General features: G+C 42.6%; 1 pseudogene; it reads left to right on the top strand.

The window, feature by feature from the left end:
• Positions 1–12,243: 12,243 nt before the first annotated feature.
• LOC104672868 lies at positions 12,244–13,269 on the top strand (annotated as a pseudogene).
• The last annotated feature ends 593 nt before the right edge of the window (positions 13,270–13,862 follow it).

The following is a 13,862-nucleotide window of genomic DNA, read 5'->3' as shown; positions in this document are numbered from 1 at the left end:
ATTTTAAATTTTATGGCAGCTTTAAATGGTCCCACCAATTTAAACTCTCCAACAATGTATAAATTTGGGTGCCTATATCTTTATACCCTCACAAGGCAGAGATCAGGTGAACCAGGCTCTTCATGATTATGATGACTTCATTTCTGGCTCCATTTCTGAAGGATAATGAGGGGTTTTTACTTAGAAGGAGGTCTTTCAGATTCTTCACATTGGGACATCTACAATACACATCTTTCCCTTGCTAGTAATGCTCTCACATAGCAAAGTTTTGGTGATAGTAAAGTCTTTGTTTCTGTATTAGCAATGAGAAGGGAAAGGAAATAAAGAGGAGAGAAGAAAACTCGTGGCACAGAGGAAAGAGCATAAAAATGATGTGATGAAAGCTAAAGAAGAAGTGGTTTTCAAGGGGGAGGGAGCACTCATTAGAACACAATGTCAAAGAGTTGTAAAGTAACATAATGAGAGGAGAGTATTCAATGGAAATGGCAATATGAAGGTCATGTTTATCATTCTTCACTGGTGTGGTGGTGACAGATGAAATTTTAGCAGGCTGATAATACAAGTAAGGAAGTGGAAACAATGAGTTTAGATGGTTCACAGTTTGGTTAAGACAGGAAGGAAAGGGATAATATCTAAGTAGAGTCATATGTTGGGTCAATATACCTTAAAATACAGATAGAAGAGAATAGCACATTTTGTAACCTGAGGTAACAAAATTATGTCAAAAGGGAGATATTAAAAATGCGTGTGGGTGTGGCCGGTTGCAGTGGTTCATGCCTGTAATCAGCACTTTGGGAGGCCAAGGCAGGCAGATCACTTGAGGCCAGGAGTTTGAGATCAGTCTGGCCAACATGGTGAAAACCCGTCTCTACTAGAAAATACAAAAATTAGCTGGGCGTGGTAGCACATGCCTGTAGTTCCAGCTACTCAGGAGGCCAAGGCACGAGAATCACTTGAACCCAGGAGGTGCCGTTTGCAGTGAGCTGAGATGGCGCAATTGCACTCCAGCCTGGATGACAGAGTGAGACTTCATCTCAAAAAAAAAAAAAAAAAAAAAAAAAAAAAAAGGCATGAGAGAGGATCCTTTAGAGACCAAAATTCTTGAGTCAGTGGATGAATATGAAGCTGACTGGACAACTGGAAGAAGTAACCTTGGGTAGAAGGAGTGCCCCTTTCCCATGGAAGAAGGAGAGATGGGTTTATTACAAGTGACAGGGAAGTAAACTGTTCTTGCCTCGTGAACTTCATTTTCTCAGTGAAATCAAAGACAAGGTCATATATAAGAAGGAGAGAGGAAATAATAGTGTTGGGGGTCTGTGGACAGCGGAATTTTTGAATAATCACAAAGGGCAAAAAGAGGCATCTGCCTGGAGACACGACATTGCTGGGCAGGTCTGCGAGCTTGGGTGAGGCAGGAGGCCATATATTTTTAGCGATTTCAGTCTGTACTATTGCATAATTTTTGGCAGCAGGCCACATGGGATTAGTCATAAAAATAGAGAAATCAAATAGCAAGAAGGATGGAGGGAGAGGATATTACAGCATGGTTTCAGGGGAAGAGAAAAGGTGTCAGAAAAGAGAAGTAGGCAAGAAAACCAAATAATAGGGTCTCTGAAGTGAGGGACATTTATAGGAAAAGATTTGGGAGTAATAGTGCAGGAAACGAAATAAAACATCACAGCGAACATTTTTGTACATGTATTCTGTTTTCTCATGTTTTGAAATCATGAGCCAAAACAAATGCCAAAGCAAAAGTGTTAATAATACCAATGGATTACTTTTCAAAAAGGCTGGAGCAATTTTACTCCCACTGGCAACAGATGACGGTACCCGACCTAGGTCCTTCTCAGCTCCATGTGTTCTCAATGTTTTAAATTCTGGCTAATTATTATTATTATTATTTTTGTGGGGAAAGAGGGATGTTATAGCTTTGTCATCATTTGTGCTTTCCAGACTACTACTGGCTTTGAGCATCTGCTCAAGTAAGTTAGTTATTTGTATTTGCTCTGAGTTTCATGTTTATATCCTTTGGCTATTCACTCCATCAGGGTTTGCTTTTTTTTTGTCTTTTTTCTTATCAATCTGTAGGCACCCTTTGAGGCACATGCCACCTGCTTATTTGTCAGTCATATGTGTTGCAAATATTTTATATTATTTGTTTTCTTAAAACATTGTGAAGCATTTATTTTCTTTCTATTCATGCATTTTAAGTTTTTAAAAAATTGTGTGTGTGTCTGTGTGTGTGTATCTGTGTGTGTCTGTGTGTGACTGTCTGTGTGTGCGTGTGTGTGTGTATTTTAGAGACAGGTGCTCACATTTTTTCCCAGGCTGGAGTGCAGTGCTGTGATCATGGCTGACTGGAGCCTCGACCTCTTGTGCTCAAGTGATGCTCCTGCCTCAACCTCCTGAGTAGCTGGGACCACAGGTGTGCATCACTGTGGATGACTTGTTTTTTTTTTTTTAATTGACAAATAAAAAGTGTACATATTACAACACATAACATGTTGTTTTGAAATATATATACATTGTGGAATGGGTAAATGAGCTAATATATGCATTACTTCACATATTTATGTGTGTGGGGTGAGAACACTTAAAATCTATTTTCTTTTTCTTTTTTAAAAAAGACGTTTATTCAGCATCACGATCAGACTATTCCATTTAGCAATCCACAGCATGGGTGCAAAAAAAAAAAAAGTCTACACTAAAACCCTTGGTTGAATGCTTTTATACTTTCCACAGAACAGAAACTAAAATAACCTGTTATACAATTAGTCACGAATACAGTCCTCAAGTTTTGTGCGGCCTTGCATTCATGGCTGCCTCCACCTCCTCCACAGTGGCATAGGTGACAAGCCCAAAGGCCCTGGAGCGCTTGGTGTTTGGGTCTCTCATTACCACACAGTCCTGAGCATTCCCCATGCTCACAGTGGCTCCTCAGGCTCTCATTGGTTGTTTCAAAGCTCAGCCCTCCAATGAAGAGCTTCCTCAGCTGGTCAGGCTCTCATTGGTTGTTTCAAAGCTCAGCCCTCCAATGAAGAGCTTCCTCAGCTGGTCAGGCTCTTTGGGAGACTCTGGCTTAGACATGACGGCAGGGAGAAGAGAGTCTTTAATGATGCTTCCTCGGTGGCGTCCAAGGGCAGAAAGGCAAAATCTATTTTCTTAGCAATTTTCAAGAATACAGTACATTGTGTGTGTGTGTGTGTGTGTGTGTGTGTGTGTGTGTGTGTGTGTGTGTGTGTATTTATTTATTTATTTATTTAGATGGAGTTTCACTTTTGTTGCCCAGGCTAGAGTGCAATGGTGCGATCTCGGCTCACTGCAACTTCTGCCTCTGGGACTCAAGTGATTCTCCTGCTTCAGCCTCCCAAGTAGCTGGGATTACAGGCGTGCACCACCAGGCCTGGCTAATTTTTGTATTTTTAGTAGAGACGGGGTTTCACCATGTTGGCCAGGCTGGTCTTGAACTCCTGATCTCAAGTGATCCATCTGCCTTGGCCTCCAAAAGTGCTGGAATTCCAGGCGTGAGCTGCGGCCCCCGGGCTGAATACGCTGTTATTAACTACAGTTACTTCGTTGCACAATAGACTTCTTGAACTTATTCCTCCTCTCCAACTGAAATTTGGTATATTTTGACGAATATCTCCCCAATCCCCCCTCCTCATTTTAAGTTTTAACAAAGTCAAAACTGTCATTTTTTTCCCCCTTATTGTGGATTTTGGTATTCCATCTAGAATTGCCTGCTTGGGATTTTACTTGTATTTTCCCAAATTTTTTTTCTAATAAGTTTATATTTTTAATTAATTAATTCATTTGAGACAGTCTCGCTCTGTTGCCCAGGCTGGAGTGCAATGGCATGATCTTGGCTCACTGCAACCTCCGCCTCCGGGGTTCAAGCAATTCTTATGCCTCAGCCTCCCAAGTAGCTGGGATTACAGGCACGTGCCATCACACTCGGCTAATTTTTGTATTTTTAGTAGACACGGGATTTCGCCATATTGGCCAAACTCCTGACCTCAGGTGTTCCACCCGCCTTGGCCTCCCAAAGTGCTGAGATTATGGCATGAGCCACTGTGCCCTGCCCTCTCTTAAACTGGCTTTAATTATTATTTTGTTTCACATTTTGATCTGTAGTTAATTTTTACAGTTGTGATATCTAACTTGGAAGAGAGAAGATGGACTGAGTTCTGGGCAAAGTCTTGGGTTGAGAGGGAAGGAAAAGGTTTGAAGATGAAAGTGATGAGAAGGGGTAGTGGATGGGGTGGGCAGGTGGCATGTGCCTCAAAGAAGCCATTTTTGGGGGGTATTGTTTTTATTGTGATAAAGTGTACATAATATAACGTTTATCACTTTAACCATTTCTAAGTATGTAATTCAGTGACATTAATTACGTTCACCCTGTTGTGCAGCCATTATCACTATCCATTAAAGGAACCATTTTTTTTTTTTTTGAGATGGAGTCTGGCACTGTCGCTCAGGCTTGAGTGCAATGGTGAGATCTTGGCTCACTGCAAGCTCCACCTCCTGGGTTCACATGATTCTCCTGCCTCAGCCTCCCAAGTGCTGGGATTACAGTGGCCTGCCACCACACCTGGCTAATTTTTTGTATTTTTAGTAGATTTTGTAATTTTTTGTATTTTTTGTAATTTTTTGTATTTTAGTAGTTTCACTATGTTGGCCAGACTGGTCTCGAACTCCTGACCTTGTGATCTGCCCTCCCCCCCCTTGGCCTCCCAAAGTGCTGGGGTTATAGGCATGAGCCACTGTGCCCAGCCTAAAGGAACCATTTTTCTATGATGAAGAAACAATGGTCTGGAGTCAGCAAGGGAAACACCAATAACAAAAATGCTGACTTTCCTCTCTTCCACTACTTCCACTCTCCTTGCAACTTAGCAGCCTCATTTTGTGAGGGCATAATTTTTAAGAAACAGTTGGTTTGTAGTTAAGGCAAAGAGGAATGGGGATGTTCTGTGTAAAGGCTGACAAGATAGGGTGACCTGTTTTCAATTGAACAGGTATTGCAGTGAGCACACCAGATGGGATCTCCCAGCAGGGGGTAGTGAGAGAATGGTCAAATTGTGGAGGCCTAGGTTGCAACGGCATGAGAGTGTGGGCAGAAATGAATTTTACAATTTTAGAATTAATTCTTTTTGGGGATTTCCCTGCAGGGCTGCTGCACATGACGAGGGCTCAACCCCCCAGACACTCCTGTGAGGCCCATGGTGAAGGCTCAACCCCCCAGACACTCCTGTGAGGCCCCTGGTCACCCAGGGGCACCTTTCAGCTGGGAGGAGCAAATGCCCTTTCTCTTCAGAGCTAAAAAACTCAGTCTCTCATTTAGCTATGAAAACAACAGTTCAGTTCCTCACGCAAATGCACACAGACAAACTGAATCAAGATAAATTTTAGGAGAAAAAGCAACAGAGAACTCCCTTTGGAATGCATCTCTGAAGTAGAATTAGGATCCTTAAACAATTTCCTAGGAGAAAACCAGCTCAGAATAAATCAAGGACCCTCAACCAAAGGGAGGTCTGGGGCTCGGGAGGACTTACCAGTTCCACCAGGAGAGAAACTTGAACTCAGTGGGACTTCAATGGGCCCCTGCTGGTACCTTAGCTCTGGATCCGGGCTACTCTTTCCGGGTCCTGAGTCTTCTCTGAGACCCCATGTATTTGGGCGCCAAAATATTGTCAACAAAAAGAGTCAAACTCTGTAAAATATTTTAAGGGATTTATTCTGAGCTACATATGAGTGACCATGGCCTGTCTGGAGCCATGAGGCCTGGAATTAGCCGACCTCTGTTGCTTGATCTCCGCAAAGCGGAGACAAGACGGCACATTTCCGGGTTCTTTATTGCGGACCCTTCCGGCGCGCGCCTAAACTGTTCCCGCGGGAGCCTAAGTTTTTCCCGCGCGCGCCTAAACTGTTCCCGCGCGCGCCAACCTTTCCCGCGCGCGCGCAAACATTTTCCCGCCCAGGAAGATATGCAGCCTAGGGCACAGGCGCGATCCCGCGCCCGGGAAAAGTACAAACCCACGGCGCATGCGCGATTGTAATTTGAGTAAGCCCAGCCTCCTGTCACCGCCCTGGCCCAACCTCTTCCTCTGCCAGCCTATATAAGGCATTGCACTGCCACCATTAAATGAGACTTGATCAGGCTATTTGTCTTGTCTCCATTTCTCGTGTTTTCTTGTCTCCTCCATTCCCACTCCCCCTTCCAGGGCCCGTTCGACTGTCCTGAAGGTCGGGACAATGGCCCATGACACAGACCTCAGGAGGTCCTGAGAACATATGCCTAAGGTGGTCGGGACACAGCTTAGTTTTATATATTTCAGGGAGGCATGAGACATCAATCAAATACACTTAAGAAATACATTGGTTTCATTCAGGAAGGTGGGACAACTCAAAGTAAGGGCTTCCAGGCTACAGGTAAATTTAAATATTTTCTGGCTGATAATTGGTTGAATTTGTCTGACCCATATTAATTTCCTGACAAAGCACCATAAACCTGGCTAAAGCCAGCAGAAATGTATTGTCTGACAGTTCTGGAGGCCCAAAGTCAAGGTGTCAGCAGGGTTGGTTCCTTCTCGGGGAGAATCTGTTCCATGCATCTCTCCCAGCTTCCAAGAGCCCCATGTATTCTTTGGATTGTAACCGATCACTCAAATCCTCTGTCTTCAAATGGCGTTTTCCCTGTGTCTTTTCTCACATGATTGTCTTCTTATAAGGACACCCGTCATATTGGATTAGGGGCCCACAGTATTCCAGAATGACCTCATCTTTAATTATATCTTCAACAACCCAATTCCCAAAGAAGGTCACATCCTGTGGTACTGGGGGTTAGGGCTTCAACATATCTTTTTTGGGGAGACATGGTTCAACCCACAACAAAGACCTGAGATCGACAGAAAGGAGTGTTCAGGTTAAGATAAAGGATTGTGGAGACCAAGTTTTATTGTGCAGAGGAATCTCTCAGATAGCAGACTTCAGAGAGACAGCAGGTTGTGAAATGTTTCTTATCAGACCTAAAAGGGTGCCTGGCTCTTAGTTGATTATCTCCTGGATCTGGAAAGGAAGGAAGGAAAACAAAGGGGAAAGGGGATTCTCTATAGAGTGTGGATTTTTCCCAGAAGAGACTTTGCAGGGCAATTTCAAGGTATGGCCAGTAAATATATTTTGGGGTGAAATACTTTTTCCTTGTCTTGTAATGTTATGCCAGAGTCAGACTGAAAAGTAAGTCGTGATACATAGGGTCAAATAAAACCCATCTGATGAGAATTTATGGTTTGTAGGGCATGATTCTCTAGACCCCTTAGGTAAGAATTTGGGCAAGATAAAAAATCAGAGCTTAGTCCTCTGTACCAAAATCTATATTAATCAGGGTTCTCCAGAGAAACAGAATCAATAGGATATAGAAAGAGATTTATCATGAGGAATTGGTTCATATGATTTTGGAAGCTGAGAAGTCCCACAGTCTGGTATCTGCAAGCTGGAGACTCAGGAAAGCTGGTGATGTAGTCCAGTCCGAGCCCCAAATTCTGAGAACTAGGAGAACTGATGGTGTGAGTTCTAGTCTAAGTCCAAATGCCTGAGAACTAGAGGTCTGATGGTATAAGTTCCAGTCAAGTTTGAAGACCCGAGAACCAGGAGTGCTGACAATGTAAGTCACAGTCCGAGGGCAGAAGAAGACTGGTATCCCAGCTCAAACAGTCAGCAGAGAGAGACGAGGGGCAAGAGAGAGAGAGAGAGAGAGAGAGAGAGAGAGAGAGAGAGAGAGAGAGAGAGAGAGAGAGAGAGAGAGAGAGAGAGAAAGAACTGTCTCTTCCCTTGTCTTTTTGTTCTGTTCAGACTTTCACTGAATTGGATGATGCTCAACCACGTAGGGCATCTGCTCTAGTCAGTCCGCTAATGTAAATACTAATCTCTAGTGGAAACACCTGAACAGACACATTCAGAAGTAATACTTAACCAGGTATCAGGATATTTCATAGCCCTGTTAAGCTGACACATAAAATTAATCATCACAGAAGCTCACCTATGATTAATTGATTTTTTTGAGGGTGCAAAAAGCTACTCAGTGATGAGTATAATAAAATATTAGAAAGAGGTTTTTTTTGGTTGACTCAGAATTTTGGCTAAAATCTAAAGCTGAGAACAATAGGTGTTAAGAAATCCTATATTCCAAAGGGAGTTCTTAGCATACCCTACAGGACTTTCCAAAACTGGTCTAAGGACAATTACCAACAGCCTATATGAGGAAATGATAGAGACTCATTGAAACCACCTTTGCAAAATTATGACAGTAAGAGAAAACTGACATTTTGCTTCTAAGCTACAAGATGTCTTTGGTGATTCCTCAGTGTAGGCCAAACTAACTTCGGGAGGCACTTAATTTATACTTTAACCTTAAAGCAAAGATGATAATAGCCCTTTCCTAAAACTAAACCACCTCTGTACAACTAATGAAAGGCCACAGGTTAGGATTATGAGAGGGCCTGAATTCTGCTGAAATGTAGGCAAAGTTAAATGATAACCAGCCGTTGTTCTGGAGGTCACAAGATTTGTAACTTCCCCAATTACTCCTACAGATAACATCTACTATTATAGAACCCAAGATTGGCCTTTTGAGGTTTTTTTCAGACTGTTAACATTTCTCAAGACCAGCTGACTCGAGCCAGATCTGCAACTCATGAGTCAATCAGTCCTGTGGCCCTACCCAGAGGCAACTCAATGGTGAAGACTATTTTCCATGCCCCTATGATTTGACCCCAATCAATCAATATTCCCCATTCTCTAGCCCTCTGACCACCAACTATCCTTTAAAACCCCTAAACTTCTAGCCTTCAGGGAGACTGATTTGAGTGATACTTCTGGTTTTACTACATGAGTTAGCCTCCTGTCAATCAAACTCTTTCTTTACTGCTGTGCCGTAGTCTCAGTGAATTGCTGTTGCCTGTGCAGAGGGCAGGAAGAACCTGCCGGTGATTACATGATTGCAGAGACAAATTATTTGAAAGAATTTGTGAATTGAAAGATTGCTGGCATCTGGTGTGGTGGCTTACATTTGTAACCCCAATACTTTGGGAGGCCAAGGGGGGAAGATTGCTTGAGCTTAGGAGTTCAAGACTGGCCTGGGGAACATAGCAAGTCGTCATCTCTAATAAAAATAAAAAAATAAAAAAGTTAGCTGGGCATGGTTGTGCATGTCTGTAGTCCCAGCTACTAGGGAGACTGAGGTGAGAGAGGATTGCTTGAGACTGGGAGATAGAGGCTACAGTGAGCTACAATTATACCACTGCACTCCAGCTAGGGTGACAGAATGAGACTCTTAAAACAAACAAACCAAAAAGGATTACTGGGGTATATCCCCTCCCACCCTGATTCCAAGTGAGAGGTGAAACAGGAGGGTGCTTTGGAGAGATTGGGCACTGCTTGCTGAAGGTGGACAGAGCCTTACTCCTTGACTCTATGCTTGCTCGACTATGGGAGCTTGTAAATTTGAGACAGCATGGAGAACAAAAAAGTGTTTGGAAGAACCTGACCTATGTCCCTTATTGAAGAGGACAAAGACACTTCTGTGTGACTATTGTTTAGAGAGGCCCAGTGGTGAGAAGTTAGCACAAGTTGCGCCTGATGACAGGGTAAGGTGGGGTGCCTTCAAGGTGCAGCTTTATTATTTGGTGAGCAGGTATATGAGCTCTCCTCATCCCAGAAGAAGCAGATGTGGGTTTGAGTCCTCTACAAAGGGCTTTATCCAAGCGGACTCCCTATTGGTGAGGAGAGCCTACAAGAAAAAAGCCATGTTGGATGCTTCACTAGAAGTTGAGAGCTAAGGTAGAGTCACGGGAGGCCTTCCAGAGAGCATCTCACCTGTATGGGGAATGATGCCATGCAGAAATTCCCCAGGGATGTATCTCTGTGTAGGATCTCCTAAGACCCATCAAAGGACACCATGAGAGACAATTGGTATTTGTGTATCAGTCAGGTTTCAACCAGAGAAGCAGAACCAGGAGAACAGATACACACAGTCATGCACTACCTAATGATGTTTTGGTTGACAATGGATCACATATCTGACATAAGGATATCCATAAGATTATAACGAAGGTGAAAAATTCCTAGTGACATCCTATCTCTAGGGACATCATAGCTGTCACAACATCACAGCACAACAATTGCTCATTACTCATGTGTTCGTAGTGATGCTGGTGTAAACAAACCTACTTCACTGCCAGTCGTGTAAAAACTATAGCACATACGGTTATGTATGATAAATAAACCTGACGACAATACGTGCCTCTGTTATTGATTTATGTACTTAATATACTATACTTCTTTTTTTTTTTTTTGAGATGGATTTTCACTCTTGTCACCCAGGCTGGAGTGCAATGGTGTGATCTCGGCTCACTGCAACCTCTGCCTCCCGGGTTCCAGGGATTCTCCCGCCTCAGCCTCCTGAGTAGCTGGGATTACAGACATGCACTACCATGCCTGGCTAATTTTTTGGGTTTTTAGTAGAGACGGGGTTTCATCATGTTGGCCAGGCTGGTCTCAAACTCCCAACCACGGGTGATCTGCCCGCCTCGGCCTCCCAAAGTGCTGGGATTACAGGTGTGAGGCACCGCGCCTGGCCATTATACTTTTTATTGTTATTTTAGAGTACGTTCTTTGTATTTATCTATAAAAAAATTAGTTAATTGTAAAACAGTCTCAGGCAGGCCCTTCAGGAGGTTTTCCAGAACAAGGCGTTGTTATCACGGGAGAGGACAGCTTCATGAGTGTTATTGTCCCCGAAGACCTCCCAGTGGGACAAGATGAGGAAGCAGAACAGTGATATTGATGATCCTGACGCTGTGTAGGCCTAGCCCAATGTATGTGTTTGTGTCTTAGTTTTTAACAAAACTATTTAAAAAGTTAAAAAAAATTAAATAGAAAAAACTTATATAATAAGAATATAAAGAAAGAAAATATTTTTGTATAGCTGTACAATACATTTGTGTGGTAAACTGTGTGTTAATACAAAAAAGTGAAGTAGTTTGGAGATTTCTCAAAGAACTTAAGACAGAACTACCTTGGAACCAACCCGAATGTCCATCAATGATAGACTGGATAAAGAAAATGTGGCACATATACACCATGGAATACTATGCAGCCATAAAAAAGGACAAGTTCATGTCCTTTGCAGGGACATGGATGAAACTGGAAACCATCATTCTCAGCAAACTGTCACAATAACAGAAAACCAAACACCACATGTTTTCACTCATAAGTGGGAGTTGAACAATGAGAACACATGGACACAGGGAGGGGAACATCATACACTAGGGCCTGTCGGGGAGTAGGGAGCTAGGGGAGGGATAGCACTAGGAGAAATACCTAATGCAGGTGACGGGGGTGCAGCAAACAAACATGGCACGTATATACCTATGTAACAAAACTGCACGTTCTGCACATGTACCCTGGAACTTAAAGTAAAAAAAAAAAACAAAAACGAAAAAGACAGAATTACCATTCAACCCAGCAATCTCATCCCTGAGTATATACCCAAAGGAATATAAATTGTTCTACCAAAAAGGCACATGCATGTGCAGGTTCATTGCAGCACTATTCACAATGGCAGAGACATGGAATCAACCTAGATGCCCCTCAGTGGTGGACTGGATAAAGAAAATGTGGTACATATACACCATGAAATACTATACAGCTGTAAAAAAATAAAATCATGTTCTTTGCAGCAACATGGATGGAGCTGGGGGCCATTATCCTAAGCAAACTGATGTAGGAACAGAGAACCAAATACCACGTGTTCTCACTTATAAATGGGAGCTAAACATTGGGTATACAGGGAGGCAGAGTGGAACAAAAGACACTGAGGCCTACTTGAGAGTGGAGGTTGGGAGAGAGTGAGGATGGAAAAACTGCCTGTTGGGTACTGTGTTCATACCTGGGTAACGAAATCATTTGTACACGAAACCCCGGCAACATGCAATTTACGCATGTAACTAACAAACCTGCACATGTACCCACTGAACCTAAAATAAAAGTTAACAAAAAAAGGAAAAAGTTCATTAAGTAAAAAATATTAGAATAAGCTAAGGTTAATTTACTACTGAAGAAAGAGACTTCACTTCATGGCAGGTGCGGCCTGACTGTGAGCTGGCTGGGCAGCCTCAGCTGAGAGTGGGCTGGTGGCCGTGGCCCTCCTTAGGAGACCACCAGAACACCTCTTACTGTGGCCTCACCATGGCGACCTACGGGCAGACCTGCATGTGGCCAGTGTATATTTCTTCATCATATATCAACCTTGGTAAAGCTGCCAGAGATATTTTTAACAAAGGATTTGGTTTGCGGTTGGTAAAACTGGATATGAGAACAAAGTCATGAAGTGCTGTGGGATTCTCAACATCTGGTTCATTTAATACAGACACTGGAAAAGCTTTTGGGGTCTTGGAGACCAAATATAAACAGTGTGAGTATGATGAGACTTTCCCAGAAAAATGAGACGCTGATACTACTCTGGGAACAGAAATCACAATTGGACCAGGTTTGTCAAGGTTTGAAACTAATATTTAATACCACCTTCTTAGCAATCACAGGAAACAAAAGTGGTAAAATCAAGTCCTCTTGCGAGAGGGAGTGCAGAAACCTTGCTTGTGATGTTAATTTTGATTTTGCTGGACCTGCAATCTATGCTTCAGCCGTCTTTGATTACGAGGGCTGGCTTGCTGGGTACCAGATGACCACTGACAGTGCCAAGTCAAAGCTGACAAGGAATAACTCTGCAGTGGGCTACTGGATGGGGGACTTCGAGCTTCACCCTAATGACAATAATGGGACAGAATTTGGAGGCTCAGTTTATCAGAAGGTATGTGACAATCTTGACACTTCAGTAAACTTTGCTTGGACATCAAGTACCAACTGTACTCATTTTGCCATTGACACTAAATATCGGTTGCATTTCACTGCTTCTGTTTTTGCAAAAGTCAACAACTCTAAGTTTAATCCGAGTGGAAAGAAAGAGACTTCATTTACACTCAGACTCTGAGGCCTGCTGTGAAGCTTGCACTTTCTGCTCTGCTAGATAAAAAGCACAGTAATGCAGGAGGCCAAACACCTGGGTTTGTCCTGGAGTTGGAGACTTAATCCAGTTGAAAGAAATGGCAATGGATATCAGAAGATTTGGCTTTAATACATTTTCATTATGACCAGCAGACTCTCCCCACAAAGAAGGTGATCAAAACAAAGGATCTAAACAAGAGCTATATTTAAAATATTTAAACAGCTACTCGTTAGCTGGTTTCTAGTTGAATTGGTTATGTATCTAGTTACCAATATGCTGCAACCATGCAGCCACCTATACATTATTTAAGTATATTTAACTGTTAAATGCACTACCCACCAATCATGAAATAAACCTTTATGAAAACTGTAGAAAAAAATTTTTAAAATGAATTTAGTGTAGCTTGAGTATTACAGTGTGTATAAAATCTACAGTAACGTACAATAATGTCCCAGCCTTTCACATTCACTCACCACTCCGACTCACCCAGAGCAACTTCCAGTCCTGCAAACCCCGTTCATGGTACGAGCCCTATCGTGGTGTACCATAAATATTTTATACTGTATTTTGATGGTACCTTTTCTATGTTTAGATACATTTAGATACACAAATATGTGCCATTTTGTTACAATTGCCTACAGTAACATCCAGTCCAGGTTTGCCGCCTAGGAGCAATTGGCTATACCTCACAGCCCAGGTGTGGAGTAGGATATCCGATCTAGGTTTGTGTAAATACAATCTGTGACCTTTGCACAAAACAACGTTGCTTAGGGTTACATTTATCAGAACATATCCCTGTAAT

The sequence above is a fragment of the Rhinopithecus roxellana genome, chromosome 10 (assembly GCF_007565055.1).
Source record: "Rhinopithecus roxellana isolate Shanxi Qingling chromosome 10, ASM756505v1, whole genome shotgun sequence".
Taxonomy (NCBI): Eukaryota; Metazoa; Chordata; class Mammalia; order Primates; family Cercopithecidae; genus Rhinopithecus; species Rhinopithecus roxellana.
This window is presented reverse-complemented; position numbering and strand designations above follow the sequence as displayed.